A 16,570-nucleotide genomic window follows, 5' to 3' on the forward strand; every position below is an offset into this window, starting at 1 on the left:
CTGTCTCATAGACAGTAAAAGATTGCCTGCGAGCGTCTCCTCCGGTCTATACGGTAATTTCTCAACTGTGCGACAGGGTCGCGTTGGTTATGACGCAATCGTTAGCCTATTTTTACAAAAACAGCTTCTGCGGGGCGATAGTGTAAGATACAAGGTAATGGAGCCTTTTATACATTGTCGTGTTTCTTTATAAATAAACAATGGACAAATGGAGTCTTTAAACGTCTCAGATGTAAAGTTATTCACTGTCAAAGTGACTCAAAAATGAATGGGAGTCAATGGGATGCTAACAGCAGGTGATGGCTTGGTTAGCAATGGCAGCCCCTAGGGGTGGAACGCTTTCCGAGCGCTAGATTACCCCCTTGCTTTTACCACAGCAGCCATGGTTTTAATGTGGTATTTGTAGGTAAAGCACTGTAACCACAACACTTGCAATGTTTTTACCACAGTAACCATAGTTGTATTGTGGTATCTGTTATTAAAGCATGGTAACCACAACAATTACAATGTTTTTACCACAGTAACCATAGTTTTATTGTGGTATCTGTTATTAAAGCATGGTAACCACAACACTTACAATGTTTTTACCACAGTAACCATAGTTTTATTGTGGTATCTGTTATTAAAGCATGGTAACCACAACACTTGCAATGCTTTTACCACAGTAGCCATGGTTTTACTGTGGTATTTGTAGGTAAAGCACTGTAACCACAACACTTGCAATGTTTTTACCACAGTAACCATAGTTTTATTGTGGTATCTGTTATTAAAGCATGGTAACCACAACACAATGTTTTTACCACAGTAACCATAGTTTTATTGTGGAATCTGTTATTAAAGCATGGTAACCACAACACTTACAATGTTTTTACCACAGTAACCATAGTTTTACTGTGGTATCTGTTGTTAAAGCATGGTAACCACAACACTTACAATGCTTTTACCACAATAACCATAGTTTTACTATGGTATCTGTTGTTAAAGCATGGTAACCACAACACTTACAATGTTTTTACCACAATAACCATAGTTTTACTATGGTATCTGTTGTTAAAGCATGGTAACCACAACACTTACACTGCTTTTACCACAGTAACCATAGTTTTACTATGGTATCTGTTATTAAAGCATGGTAACCACAACACTTACAATGTTTTTACCACAGTAACCATAGTTTTATTGTGGTATCTGTTATTAAAGCATGGTAACCACAACACTTACAATGTTTTTACCACAGTAACCATAGTTTTACTGTGGTATCTGTTGTTAAAGCATGGTAACCACAACACTTACAATGCTTTTACCACAGTAACTATAGTTGTACTGTGGTATTTGTTGTTAAAGCACGATAACCACAACACTTACAATGCTTTTATTACAGTAACCATAGTTTTACTGTGGTATTTGTTGTTAAAGCACGATAACCACAACACTTGCTAATCTTTTAAAGTTACCACAGTAGTAGTACCCATAGTTGTACTGTGGTATTTGTTGTTAAAACTCTTTTCAAGGTTTTACCTCAGTAACCATAGTTTTACTGTGGTATTTTGTTGTTAATGCACGGCAAACACAATACTTTCCATGGTTTCACCACAGTAAGCATAGTTCCCTTTCGTTCAGTCACTCCGACGTAACGTCAGTGACTGACGAATGGGGGTTTCGCTTAGAAGCCTGTCATCTCCGAGACTAGAAAGCGCCCAATGGCAGTGCCAATGCCATGGGCATGCGAGATTTGCATGCGTAACTCCGCCTACCCACGTGGGTATATAAGGAAGTAGCTGGCATCATCGCATTATGTTTTAATGCTTCGGAGCCAAGGGTTACATACCTTTCACTCCTATAAGCCTTCTGAGTTAAGTCAGTTCTTCGAGACGATCAGGATCTTCCAGTCGGTGTTTCGCGGGTTTCGTTCGGCGCTCCAGAGGAGGACGAGATGTCGGTGACCGCATCGCAAGGTGGGCTAGAGTCCTCCGAGGATGAGGATTCGGCTGTGCTGCCGCCTCCGGGCGCGCCAGCATTGTCCGAGTCGGACCCGGAGCTGACAGCCATGCTTGCCCGGGCGGCCGCGGCGCTCGGTCTGGAGTGGAACCCTCCACCCCGGCCGGAGCGTTCGCGGCTCGATGATTGGTTTTTGGGTGCGCCACGTCAGGACAGCCGTCCTGCCGTGCCCCCAATTCCTTTCTTCCCGGAGGTGCATGAGATGTGAATCACGGCCGGACCTGGTTCCCAGAACTAGTGCTCCTTGCGACAGCCCCTCCCTGGCCAATTCCTCTGAGACAGGACCTACTCTCTCAGAGACGGGGCACCCTGTGGCACACGCGTCCCGATCTTTGGAAACTCCACGTGTGGCTACTGGACGGGACGCGGCAGGTTTGAGTACCCTACCACCTCCGGTGGTGGCTACCATCACTTCCGCTCGGGCCGAGTCCACGAGACAGGCCTATGCGTTGAAGTGAAACCTCTTCGTCAATTGGTGCTCTTCTCGCCAAGAAGACCCCTGGAAATGCCCGATCGGGTCCGTGCTCTCTTTCCTCCAGGAAGGGTTGGATCGAAGGCTGTCTCCATCCACCCTGAAGGTTTATGTGGCCGCTATCGCCGCCTACCATGACCTCCTGGACGGGAAAACGGTAAGTAAGCACGACCTGGTCATCAGGTTCCTGAGGGGTGCGAGGAGACTACATCCTCCTCGTGCTCCTCTCGTGCCCTCTTGGGTCCTCTCAGTAGTTTTAAGTGCTCTGCAGAGGGCCCCATTTGAGCCTTTGCGGTCAGTAGATGTTAAGTTCTTGTCTATGAAGACAGCGCTCCTGACCGCATTGGCCTCCATCAAGAGGGTAGGGGACCTGCAGGCATTTTCGGTTGACGAAGCGTGCCTGGAATTCGGGCCGGCTGACTCTCACGTGATCCTGAGACCCCGGCCTGGATATGTGCCCAAGGTTCCCACCACTCCGTTCAGAGACCAGGTGGTGAACCTGCAAGCGCTGCCTTTGGAGGAGGCAGACCCAGCCTTGGCACTGCTCTGTCCAGTACGCGCCCTTCACGCTTACGTAGACAGGACGCAGTGTTTCAGGACCTCAGACCAGCTCTTTGTCTGTTATGGTGGGAAGCTGAAAGGGAAGGCTCTCTCAAAGCAAAGGCTGTCTCGCTGTATAGTGGACACCATTGTTTTGGCTTACCAGCAGCAGGGACGCCCATGTCCCCTTGGGTCAGGGCCCATTCCACCCGGAGTGTGGCCTCCTCTTGGGCGTTAGCAAATGGCGCTCCGCTGACAGACATCTGCAGAGCTGCAGGCTGGGCGACACCAAACACATTCGCCAGGTTTTATAATCTCCGAGTGGAGCCTGTATCCGACTATGTACTCGCCTCTACAAGTGGCCGGTAATGGATTGGCTCAGGTGTCTTCGCTTGCTCGCCATTCCACTCCACGGACTGGATACGTGCGATATTCTTCTCAGGTGAGTTCCCCGAGAGCCCTGAGCTCCTCCAGCACTGACGACGCCGACGCCAGTAAGTCTGCCCTTAGTCCAGACACTCGTGTCCGGCCAGGTGCCCCATGTGCATGGTTCCCCTCCGGCGACCCCCACGTGTATTTCCACCGTAAGCCTCCCTGAGCGGGTGTATTCCCTTGGCAACCTTGCCACCCCCTGGGGTTAAAAATCCACCTGCGGCTGGTACCCCAGTGATTTTCCGTATGCAGCCCCCCGGGGTCATACGTGTATCCCTAAGTCCTCCCTACGGGTAGGCATCTTGGCGCATATCTCCTCCTGGTATATGCCTCCCAGTGTACCTTGGTATTCCTGCGTTAAGTAGCGGCCTTTGACTGTCCTAACTTGCATCAGGGTTCTCACGCTTGCGCAGGGCACTGGAAGACAGCCGAGTGGCGTTATTGCATTGGGACCCCCATTCGTCAGTCACTGATGTTACGTCGGAGTGACTGAACGAAAGGGAACGTCTCGGTTACGTATGTAACCCTCGTTCCCTGAGGAGGGAACGGAGACGTAACGTCCCGTTGCCACATCCACTGTACCGCTGGAACGGAGTTCAACTTGGCTCCTCAGCAGGTAAAACATAATGCGATGATGCCAGCTACTTCCTTATATACCCACGTGGGTAGGCGGAGTTACGCATGCAAATCTCGCATGCCCATGGCATTGGCACTGCCATTGGGCGCTTTCTAGTCTCGGAGATGACAGGCTTCTAAGCGAAACCCCCATTCGTCAGTCACTGACGTTACGTCTCCGTTCCCTCCTCAGGGAACGAGGGTTACATACGTAACCGAGATGTTTTACTTTTGTATTTGTAGTTAAAGCACAGTAACCATGACACGTACCATGGTTTTACCTCAGTAACTGTACTTTTACAGTGTTCTATTAGTAGATACCATGGTACCACATACCATGGTTCTACCACAATTTTTTTTTTTGTAATTTAATATTTATGTTATTGTAATTTAATATTTGTCTGTCTTGCAGTGTCTTCAGATCACCTGCTCCTCCAACTCCATCTCCAACAACATCCTTAAATCCAACAGTAATTTTAAGAAGCCATCTCTTGCAAAAGCTAACTTACTTTCTGTCTGTCTGTCTGTCTGTCTGTCTTTCTCTGTCTTTTAGCTTTTTTTCTGAACTGTATTTTGTAATTCTTCTACACATATCTTGGCATATTTTTAAAACTCAAAATCTAATTTTGACCAGTTATGTCAGAAAGCTGCTAGTATTAACAGGGAACTTGAACTCAAAGCTCCCAATGCTGATCTTGAAGAAGCTGCAATGGAGGCTGAACAAGTCCTTTAAAGATTCAGCCCTTCACAGGTAATGGTGAACACATTTAACCTTAACATATTTGTTTTTAAGGAATGTATCTTTATGTTATGTGTTATTAACTTTCCTTAAAGTCCTTCCTCTTATTGGTCACAGATCATTTTAACACTGCCTCAACATGTATATATTTCTCTTTGTTTCAGCTGAAAAGGAAGTGATGTCAAGGGCTTGTTTAACCCGTCTTGTTCGTGGAGTGGGATGAATTTGGTGGTTTATGGAGAAGACTGAAGAAAAGTAGAAAAAGCTGCAACGGTAAATATTTCCAGTGGTATGTCTGTGTTTGTCATAACCCTTGATTGAACATCACTGCATTTACATTTCGCACAGCATTGGAGGTTTCTAAAAACTTTACATATCACACTGCTCCATCAGTAAGATGGGGATGTCATGTCGACGTAGTAGTAGTTCACACAGATTGTTTATATATGTAAACACGCACTACACCTTACGTCTTTTGCAATGTCTCGTGCATGACATAACATTATAAAAAGTCGGGGCTCAAGTTAAAATCAGTTCAACTTCTCATCTCGAGACCTTGCAGGTTTTTTTCCCCATTCCTCTTCCCGCGACTCGCGTTTTTCAAAGCAAACGCTTTCTGTGTGAAAAAGGCCATGATTCATTGTTTCGCTATCACCAGAACAAGCTCAATTTAAGATTGAAAATTGGTCTGGGGAGTCTGCTCAGTATTTTCTACTGCACAAGAGGCATGATCAATGGGCATAATTCAAATGACTTTGCTTGCAATTGATAGTCCATCAAACAATCAGACCACAAGAGGCGTGAGCAATAAGCATCGACCTATCGCTTCTCTATCCGTCATCGTGTTAAATCCGGCAATAGCGCACCAGGTGGATAAGCCAGTCTGTGATTGGTTTCCGCAAAAGTGTGTAACAAAAGCATTAGAAATGAATGTGCAGGTTTCCAGACTGAGCTGCAGGGTGAAATCAAATCGCTGGCAGATCGGGCTGGGTTTATCCAGTCTACATACTTCATACAACCGCAATAGGGATATTAGACAATGTTGTCTCCAATTTTAAGTGATGAAGCTTTATAAAGTCAGGATTCTGATTTATTGTCAATGATTTTATTGTTTCTCATTTATTTTAATACAATTATCTTTTATCCTGTCTTGCAGGTTTTCTCATGGATTGTTCATTCTCTATCAGCTCTCTGCATTATCAAACCCAATGGCCCCTTTGCTAACAGTAATCACTCACTCGCTCGCTCACTCACTCACTCACTCACTCACTCACTCACTCACACACACACACTCGCTCACGCACTCGCTCACTCACTCACACTCGCTCATACACTCACTCACTCACACACACTCTCTCACTCACTCACTCACACACTCTCTCTCACACACACACACTCGCTCACTCACTCACACACTCGCTCATACACTCACTCTCTCACACACTCGCTCATACACTCACTCACTCACACACTCGCTCACACACTCACTCACTCACACACTCGCTCATACACTCACACACACACACACACACACACACACACACACACACACACACACACACACACACACACACACACACACACACACACACACACACACACACACACACTCGCTCATACTCTCGCTCATACACTCACTCAATCACTCACACACTCACAATGTACAATGATGGATAACAATTGCAAATTGTTTAGAGATATGGACAGCCAAGCAAGAGGAATAAAACCAGTATAGCTCTGATAATGAAAAGGAAACTGGATGTGATTTCACAATGCATGAATTTGAACAATGCTTCATTTGTGAACTAATAAACATCATATGGTTTTAACATAACCCATTTTTATTTCTCTTAAATGACATGTCTTTATATGTAACATTAGCTGTATTGTCCAGTAAAGTTTTGGATAAAGTATGGTTGATATTATGAAAGCTTTAGCATAAGTTCTGCCAGGAAGACTTAATTGTTACGTCACTTCAACTTCTATCTATCCAATCACATTCTAATACTTGGGTATAAAAGATCGGTACTTACTCATGTTTGAGTTCGCAGATGCTGACGCCCCAATTCAACGCATGCTGACGCTCACGGTGCAGAGCTGACGCTACAGTTAGTTGACGATCCTAACGTCTCGTAGCGGTCGATCGACGGCCCTACTATAAAGTAACAAAGTACAATACAGTGGCGTTTAAGTCCATGTCAGCCTATCATTTTGCTCCTTGGGCTGTCGCGGCAAAAGTCGCAATTGTGCGAGGAAATCTCGAGTTCAGATTCAGTCAATCACTTTAATGGAGGACTGGCATATTATCAAACGTACGGCTGCGTTCTTCATCACCATCTGGCGTCATAACTACATCAAGCATTCATCGCATGGATATGGTTATGCTTTTTCGATGACTAGATTGGGTGTAGTATTTTTCTCTCATTTTCTGCGAGCGTGTTTAGAGCTGTCGCACGCGTCTGGGACGCAGCACCTGCTCGTGCAACGCGATCGGTCATTGTTTGTGGCTTGTTTGTGTCGTAACCACATAATGCCTTGAAAATATTATGCACGGGCTATCACTGACAATAGTTTTGAACAGAACCGACGGTATAGCATATTTGCCTCTATCATTCTCCCCATGAATGCAAGGCAATCATGGGGTTTAAAGTAACATGCATAGGGCCCTATAAAATCCGTTTTATTTTTTCCCAAATTCCGTTTTATTTTTTCCCAAATTCCGTTTTTTCCGTTTTAATTTTTGCAAATTCCGTTTTTTCCGTTTTAATTTTTGCAGACTCCTGTTTTTTCCGTTAAAATGTTTGGCAATTCAGTTTTTTTTTTACCCTTTACTGTTATTTTGGTGAAAAAAGAGTTTGCTTTTAATGTTAATATAATAAAACATAAAACACAAAATAGGAATGACCTTAAATTTATTGAGGTAACAAACATCACATTTACTTTTTAGGACAAATATAATATTTGACATAACACTGCACTTCAAGTACTTCAAATATTAATGGTTATTAGCTTTAAACTTTCCGGTAAAATAAATTATAATAGTTTATATAAGTTAAAATGAAAGTGCTACAGTAGCTTTTTCTTTCAAGTAATTTTTTTAAAAAGAACTAAAAAAATAATAATCATAAGAATCATCTTTTACATACAGTACTATTAAGTAAAACATTTAAAGCTGAAAATTAACATTAAAAAATAACACATTTCACCATGAAATCATGTAGTGAATTGTTCTGTGTGTTTAACAATCACCATTATGATATCCAGAGCTGTGAAAAATAAAAATACACGAAAACACAACACTGCCTGAAGTTTTTTTCCCCAACTTAAAAGGCCCCTTTAAATTATTAAAACTAGATGCATAATTTTAATTTTAACTTTAAGGTTAATTATCATGTAAACTACCCATAGGCTACAGCATGTTAAATGCATGTTTGGAACAGAGGGGAAAACGGCCGCATTTGCAGCAGATATGCATTGCTGCCTAATGTGCCCATTATAAATCAAAGCACGAGATGATGGGGGTCGAGCAGAACACCGGAAAATCTGACAGAATGGACACTGTAGCTGTGTCCCAAAGTGAAGTGCGCGCACTTCGAAGGCCGCATTTGAAGTGCGATTACGTCATACCTGCACTACGAAGACTGTCCCAATGTGAAGGTTGCACCCTCTGAAGGCCGCATTTGAAGTGTGATTACGTCACAGCGGCACTACGTAGGCTGTCCCAAAGGGAGAGCTGCACCTCTGAAGGCCGCATTTGAAGTGCGATTGCGTCACAGCGGTGCGACGAAGGCTGCCGCAATTTATGAGCGACTTCAAAATGCGCCCTTCGGCTCTCAGGCAAAGGAAGGGTACAGCCGATGGGACCTTCCCATAACTTCGCACCCTTCCCTATCCCAGAATTCATAGCACACTGGTGACTACAGGATTTGACTGGTCCGCATTCCCGCGCACTCGATCAGATTCCAGTTAAAGACGGTAGCGGTCGGTAACTCAAGTGTAGCCTGCGTACTATTGAACACAACAGCGCAAGCGCTAGAAGTAAATAAAACGTTCAACAGTTCCCAGTTCCCTGCCCTGAGCAAGATAAACTTTAATTTCCCAATTTTTAAATGCTATTTATTTCTCAACCATTATCTCAAGAAGAGGAATCAGTCCAATATCACCCTTTTCGCTGTTTCTTTTTTCCCATACACTTTCTTTAAATAGCCTTCAAAATATAATCTGCGCGGCGCTGTATTTTCGTCCTGCTCCCGCTATTCCGCACCGCACCATTCCGCTCGCGCAAAATTCACTCCGTGCTCACCCGCTATAAATTATTTTATTCCCGACCCGACTGATCCAGCTAAATTTAGATTTTGTTTCCAGAATCTATCTTTTAAATTTCCCTTACAGAAAGAGAGACACTGGATAGGAATTGTCCGTGCAATCATTTATTTTTCTTACAGCCGGCTGTCAACACCGTAGCTAAAACAAAGAACAGAAAAATAGGCTAAATCAAATGTGACATCTGTCACTCAGTATTATAAGAAAAAAATACAAACAAACGAAAACTGCTGACTTAGATGCTAAAATAAAGTTTTTTTATATTCATGAATGAATGTTCACTGACGGTCAACGAAACATCGATCCTCCAAAGGCTGAATGCGTGGACACAGAACAATTTAAATGGCTAGCTTATTATTTTTTATGCAAGTTATTTGTAAATTAAACGAACTGATGTCTATTCTTCATTTTCGTTAACTTCAAACGTAGGCTAAATTAAAGAGAAGTGGTTTTTCTATAGACTAGCTATTGTTTATTTTTGTAATGCACGTTATAATTTGTAGCTACATTAAACGCATTTATGTTTATACATATATTTTCTTGTCATGTAATTTAAAATGTGTAAATGAAAATAAATTGGTCTATTAGCCTACGTAGGCTTTTTAGCTACAACTATAGCCTATTTATAGACCAATAAAATAACTTAAGTTTAACATCAGAAACAACAAATTTTTATTATCAGCCAAACCAGAAGAAAACACTTTTCTACACTTTCATTGCGCTGAGCGGGAGAAGCTGGAGCTGGACCGGGATGGGGAATAATGCACAATAGAGACTCTGGTAAGGCCTGAGCGGGACATCATCTTCTGGGATGAGTGGATATTTCCACTGTCCGCAGCTTTGCGGGGCCGAATCGGTCGACGGCTGCATGGCATGCCATAAAAAATGCATCTGAGATGATGAGTTGAATAAAAATAAGTAGGGCTACTTTAAAAAAAAAACTTGGACGTATATAGGCTAAATTAAATATATTGTAACAGTTACATTTAACATAAGAAATAAACTGTTAACTAATATTTGCAATTTGACAATATTTAACCGGCTACAGATTTACATGCTTATGGTCCAGCCCATCGTCGCAGGCTTTGAAGCATGTCAAAACCCAATAGAAAGCTCAAAAAAAGTATATATATATATATATATATATATATAAGTAGTAGTATATGCTCCATTTCTCTTTTTAAAATATCCTCACGAACGTCCGCTGTCAGTTGTCAGAACCTGCTAGTCCATTAACGGCGCTTTGGTTCATTGTTGCCAAGTCTGGAATGGGGCTGCATTTAGGCTACTGTTGCTTTGGGGTGTTTGTAGCCTATAGTCCACAGGTTAAGTTGTCTTTACTTAAGCAATATTTCTACTGGCCGCGCCCCGCATTTTGGGATATTTTGGCCCATTCTGGCTGTGATTCCGATACTTTTGAATAACAATTGGAGGGGTTTTATTATTCAGACCTGGCAACCCTGTCCCTCGGTTCGCCCTTCGTGCCGCTTCGTGCACTTCGTGCACTTTGAAGGCGTGGCCTGGTCTGGCCTTCGAAGTGCATGGCCTTCGAAGTGCGCACCCTTCACTTTGGGACACAGCTTTCTTGTCTGTCTGTGCAATACACGAGCCGCGGTTCAGGTGCGCGTGCGACCAATGCCGCCTGAGCACGAGCCGCGACCAATGCCGCCTGAGCACAACGAGCGCGCGCGGCTCTCGCTCTCCATACACAAAGCTTCTGCGCCGCCTGCGCGTGCAGTGTGAAACCGCCGTTAGCGTCGAGTTTCTTAACTTTTTCGCAGCCGAAAGCAGAGCCGTGGAGACCAACTTCGCCATACTTTCATTGTTTTGAAGGGCGAGCTGAAATGACGGGAGGGGTTGTGTCGCGGAGATTTGCTTCCCCCCGTCTGCACTTTCCTCATACATGAGTTCTTAACCCACACGACACAGAATTTCATTACAAATATTTAAAATTCCGGGGAAATCTGCATTAACACCAGATTCCGCGTTTATATGCAGATTCCGCGTTAATATGCCAATTCCGCGATTCCGTGATCGCGGAAATTATAGGGCCCTACATGCACCCTTTAATCGGGGCGTCTAGAACGAAGCTGAATCAGCAGTATTATGAGATTGCTGAAGTAAATTAACATGTTAACGTACTCTGAGTAGTTCTTAAAAGTACAGCACCAGCATCAGTGTATTGGCTCATTAAATAATGCTATTTTGCAAGCAGCGAGTTCGCCATACAACATAATTTAAACTGATAAAATATCGAGCTTAAAGTTCGGGCCTGTCATCCAGGAGAGTTCATTCATACATGTTTTGATCAAATTTATGTGGATCCCAGTGTTGAAAACGTCTCTTCATCCTTTACATGGCTGCCTTTCTAGGAAGAAGTGTTGCGAATGTGCTCATTGAAGATGCTTCATATTGCCTTAAACATGCGCATCTATTAATTATGTATTATAAATTAGTTAATCAAATCAAACACGCATATTTGTAATTGCGTGCTTTGTCTTTTTGTTACTTCTGGTAATTTAACTCTGGCTCCGTTTTATTCACCTATATCTGGAAATGTCTGTATTTTTTAGTAGTAGTAGAGTATTTTAGTATTATCAATACTATATTTTTTTTTCTTAGAAACTTTATAGTGTTGCGTATCACTCTGCCCTTCTGTGCTTGGATGTAGTGCTTCAATTTAAACTCATACGCGATTCTCGCTCACTCACAGCACCAAGGTTGGCCAGGTTCGCATTCAACTATATGTGATACAGCACTAATTTTATTCTGCGCTCAATTAACTGCTTCACAATGATTGCATCCTGTATGGCAACTAAACCACAGTGCAGGAACAATATTGAAATCTTTTACAAATTCGGTAAGTGAGCGGATGGTGCTCCCTTTATTAATATTAATATATTTTATTAATAATGCACTTTGCATTCCGAAGAATCTCAAAAAAAAAAAAAAAAAAAAAAAAAAACACAACACCTCTAGCAGCTGTCGGTGAGAACATCTAAATAACTATCAAAGACATGTTAGCTTGGGTAAAAGGAGCTTTCAGGATTCCGATATTTGTCTCAATCGCACAGTACGAACCAGGATTAGGGTATCAATGAGGATAATTGCATAATTATCTTTTTCATATGTTTTTCAGGGTCCAATAGCTAGCAGTTTATCAAGCTGTAAGCAGAAGTCACACCAATGGTTTCAACTTCTCCAAATGCCGATGCAAAGAACTGCAGTTCTCCAACTCGTATACGTATAGGACATTCTCATGGATCGGGTTGCTACAAATGCAGCTCAAATGCGCAGAATCTGCTTCCTCTATCAAGGTGCTGTGTGCATGGCACTATATGTATTCTAGTACAAGCAAGTTCTGACTCAAAATAGCTCAACACTTCAACTTCAAGCCATAATTTCATGCAATCACAGGTGGTGGTATGCTCTTTGTATTTACTAATGCTCATTGTTCCTGTTTTCATTAGTATCTATAGCTCTCATGAACTTGTCCATGGCCTAATGTGGACTATTGTGCGCCATCTCTATTTTTGCCTTTTCCACCATGAGGCCTACTGCTGTTAGCTGTGGGGCTTTGTTTTCGTTAAAGGAAATATCTCTAAGCACAGTATCCCTAATCATTCTGCACTTTTCCTACTCTCCAACGGGTCCCCATATCAAGAAGGCGATTTAAAGTTACCTTATGAAAGACCTACAGTACTGCTGACCAGCTCATCTGTATAACGGACACTCTTCAGGATTATGTTCAGCCACAACAACTACTAAACAAGTTTTTATGATGGTCAAGATGATCATCTTCAGCACTCTAATCCTATAGTATGCCCAATCTACAGGTAATACTAAGAATTATCATGTGTCTTAAGCGTCAGGTAAGCTACACTTCAATGAACTCCTTTAATCTTATATGGTATGTATCCTACCTTTAGTTCCGTGATTAATTATCTAAATGTTTGGCTAAGTCTTATATTTATTTTTCACAACGGCGCTCCTCTCTCTAAGGCGGGTTCAGACCCACACCTCTCGTCTGCCTGCAGTCCTAAAAGATGCAGTCTTTCCACCTCCCTCTATACCAGACATTTCTTTAGGATCGGGGCAGCCCCCACAGCTGCAGAACGTGGGATTTTTACTGCAGCCATCAAGTTCCCGGGCAGATGGTTCTCTTCTGCATTGGAGAATTATATACGACCTAAATGTCATTTAAGATGACCAAAATCATCCTCGAAGCTCAGCAAGCTCCAGTTATGGTTCAGGTAAATCCCTATGCTGCTACTGGTGGTGGTGGTGATATATATATATATATATATATATATATATATTATAAAAAAAATAAAAAATAAAAAAACACGTGTACGTGGTCTAGAAGACCCTGCAGCCTTGTCTCTGTGGTCTAACAGGCCGTGTGGCCCTGCGGCCTTGTCTCTGTGTGGCCCTGCGGCCTTGTCTATGTGTGGCCCTGCGGCCTTGTCTCTGTGGTCTAGCAGACCGTGTGGCCCTGCGGCCTTGTCTCTGTGGTCTATCAGGCTGTGTGGCCCTGCGGCTTTGTCTCCATGTGGCCCTGCGGCCTTGTCTCTGTGGTCTAGCAGACCGTGTGGCCCTGCGGCCTTGTCTCTGTGGTCTAGCAGACCGTGTGGCCCTGCGGCCTTGTCTCTGTGGTCTAGCAGGCTGTGTGGCCCTGCGGCCTTGTCTCTGTGGTCTATCAGGCTGTGTGGCCCTGCGGCTTTGTCTCCATGTGGCCCTGCGGCCTTGTCTCTGTGGTCTAGCAGACCGTGTGGCCCTGCGGCCTTGTCTCCGTGTGGCCCTGCGGCCTTGTCTCTGTGACCTAACAGGCCGTGTGGCCCTGCGGCCTCGTCTCTGTGGTCTAGCAGACCGTGTGGCCCTGCGGCCTTGTCTCCGTTGGCCCTGCGGCCTTGTCTCTGTGGTCTAGCAGACCGTGTGGCCCTGCGGCCTTGTCTCCGTGTGGCCCTGCGGCCTTGTCTCTGTGGCCTAACAGGCCGTGTGGCCCTGCGGCCTTGTCTCTGTGTGGCCCTGCGGCCTTGTCTCTGTGGTCTAGCAGACCGTGTGGCCCTGCGGCCTTGTCTCTGTGGCCTAACAGGCCGTGTGGCCCTGCGGCCTAGTCTCCGTGTGGCCCTGCGGCCTAGTCTCCGTGTGGCCCTGCGGCCTCGTCTCCGTGTGGCCCTGCGGCCTCGTCTCCGTGGTCTAGCAGACCGTGTGGCCCTGCGGCCTTGTCTCTGTGGCCTAACAGGCCGTGTGGCCCTGCGGCCTAGTCTCCGTGTGGCCCTGCGGCCTAGTCTCCGTGTGGCCCTGCGGCCTAGTCTCCGTGTGGCCCTGCGGCCTCGTCTCCGTGTGGCCCTGCGGCCTAGTCTCCGTGTGGCCCTGCGGCCTTGTCTCTGTGGCCTAACAGGCCGTGTGGCCCTGCGGCCTAGTCTCCGTGTGGCCCTGCGGCCTAGTCTCCGTGTGGCCCTGCGGCCTAGTCTCCGTGTGGCCCTGCGGCCTAGTCTCCGTGTGGCCCTGCGGCCTCGTCTCCGTGTGGCCCTGCGGCCTAGTCTCCGTGTGGCCCTGCGGCCTCGTCTCCGTGTGGCCCTGCGGCCTCGTCTCCGTGTGGCCCTGCGGCCATGTCTCTGTGGTTTATACGTGTGCTTTAAAAAATTAAATAAAATAAATAAATATTATAATACTTTTGGAGGTATCAGCAAGGGCCAAAAACGTTTACAATTACGCAGCAGCAGATATTTATTGCTCATGTGTAGGGCCCATCTACAAAATATAATTTCAAGTTCTGTTTAACCATCAGCAGACGGCGTTCCATGTCCATGCCTCACATGTTAACTCTTGTTCTTCTTCTCTATAGGAACTCCAGGACACAAGACTGGTGGGTCTATTTTATTTACCGTTTTGGGGGATAGGCTCCGTCCGGGTGGAAGCATTCTTCCACCTCATTTTTGGGGGTCGGCTGCGCCTCTGCCTTCGTCTTCAGGCAGGATATGCAGAGTCCATACCCTCTGATTGCGAGCTACGGACGGGGCCTATGCCAAAGTACTTTATTGCTTGCTGGATTGTTAATAAATGGATTATTGTCACAGTATTTATTCTCCCGAGTCTCTCTGGCAGAAATGAAAGCTTTAGCAAAAGTTCTGCCAGGAAGACTTAATTGTTACGTCACTTCAACTTCTATCTATCCAATCACATTCTAATACTTGGGTATAAAAGATCGGTACTTACTCATGTTTGAGTTCGCAGATGCTGATGCCCCAATTCACCGCCATCCTCCCCACCACCTCCAAGTCAAATCCTTCCCTACTCCACCCCACCACCACCACCAGGATGGTCCCTTCCATACCTCACGAGGGGGTCGGCTGCGCCTCTGCCTTCGTCTTCAGGCAGGATATGCAGAGTCCATACCCTCTGATTGCGAGCTACGGACGGGGCCTATGCCAAAGTACTTTATTGCTTGCTGGATTGTTAAAAAAATGGATTATTGTCACAGTATTTATTCTCCCGAGTCTCTCTGGCAGAACTGTATTAAGCATGGTGTTTATTAAATACATAATTTAAAATAAATAATACATAAAATGACCATGATTGGTTTAATTGAGACATGAACATTTAGTCATATTAATGACATTTAGGACAATAATTTGCTAGAATGTAACCACTGCATATAGATGCTGCCTAGATGCTCAGTCGAATACAGTAAATATGACAAATTACAGCGAAGGGAAGGTTGAAAGATGCATTTGAAGAGATTGTATCGGCTATATTGTTACAGACACTTCATACACACTGAGGTGATGCACCAGAGAAAGATCAACATGGACCCTGTACTACAAGCAAGATGAGCATGCACATTAGTACAATGAAGTGTCACAAGGTGTATTGGTTGTTTAAATAGATGTCTTCATTTATTGTTAACACTGTATTCTTGTTCTAATTAAATACATTGAGAAGCATGTTCTATATGAGCATTTGATAACTTTGGGGGTATATTCTCGTTCTGTTGTTAACTATGACTGAATTAAAGATTGAAAGTCGTTTAAAAGACAATATAAATGTGACACTTCACACTTGTCCATGATAAGTATACATCTGTGTGTGTTTTACTGCCCTGCCATCCCCAGGAGCCAAGTATAGTCCCCTAGAAGAGCATCAAAGTCTGATGATAGATTCAAAAAGAAAATTTGTATGACAACTAAAAATCCATCTATCTATCTATCTATCTATCTATCTATCTATCTATCTATCTATCTATCTATCTATCTATCTATCTATCTATCTATCTTCGGTCGGTCTGTCTGTCTGTCTGTCTGTCTATCTATCTATCTATCAAAAGGTGATATAAAGGTTTTTTTTTTTTTAATGCTCAAGTAAAATACCAAATTCAGCCTGCCTCTCAAATATCTCATAGAGGTTTACACAATGAACATGATTAGATATCCCTTTGCTCATTAAAG

Source organism: Pseudorasbora parva, chromosome 3 (genome assembly GCF_024679245.1).
Source record: "Pseudorasbora parva isolate DD20220531a chromosome 3, ASM2467924v1, whole genome shotgun sequence".
Taxonomy (NCBI): domain Eukaryota; kingdom Metazoa; phylum Chordata; class Actinopteri; order Cypriniformes; family Gobionidae; genus Pseudorasbora; species Pseudorasbora parva.